Below are 661 nucleotides of genomic sequence, written 5' to 3' on the forward strand. Positions count from 1 at the left end.
GAGTGAATATATCTTTCTCACAGACATCACTGGCAAGTTTGTAGTTCGGTCAGATATGTCAAAAACAAGTAAGTAAAACTATGCACAAGTTACTTAACGAGAGAGAGAGAGAGCGCACTTCTGTTGTGTGATCTTTGATGTTCACTCACTTAGCACACGCATCATTTGGATTAAAACTAAATCGTAAAAATAAGACCATTCATAAGGGCATTCACTATAAACATCATGTATTTTCAGCTTTAGGCATACACGACTTTCTGGCGAAAGTGAATCTAGCAGCCTGTGTGAAATGCGCTAGGCTGTACTATTCTGCACCACAAATACATGCATGCGTTGAGTGTGTTTTGCTTGCTTGAGTGTTTCTGCATTATATGAGTGGCTTTGGAATATAAATCGCACCACATTTCAGATGAAAAAAAAAATGCAACTTCTATTTCTGAAAATATCACAGTTAGGAGATTTATAACGAGTGGTTCCCTGCATTATTACAGCAAAGCGCGTGATTACAGTACTAAGCCGCTGCAATGGAGCAGCTCTAACACTATTAAATTAAAGATGATGTACCACAGAGCAAAAAAATTAACAGTGAAAGTAACAAAAACTTGTAAAATACATTTTAATGGGCATAATTAAGTGTGAAAATAACCGAAGGATATACAGT

General features: G+C 36.5%; 1 protein-coding gene across 1 annotated transcript in view; it reads left to right on the forward strand.

Moving 5' to 3' along the window:
• Positions 1-661, forward strand: part of LOC107692036 (uncharacterized protein C5orf42 homolog) — an 11,035-nt gene that overhangs the window by 2,258 nt on the left and 8,116 nt on the right. The gene's annotated exons all lie outside the window — the stretch shown is intronic.

Source organism: Sinocyclocheilus anshuiensis, unplaced genomic scaffold, assembly GCF_001515605.1.
Source record: "Sinocyclocheilus anshuiensis isolate Anshui unplaced genomic scaffold, SAMN03320099.WGS_v1.1 scaffold738, whole genome shotgun sequence".
NCBI classification, from domain to species: Eukaryota; Metazoa; Chordata; class Actinopteri; order Cypriniformes; family Cyprinidae; genus Sinocyclocheilus; species Sinocyclocheilus anshuiensis.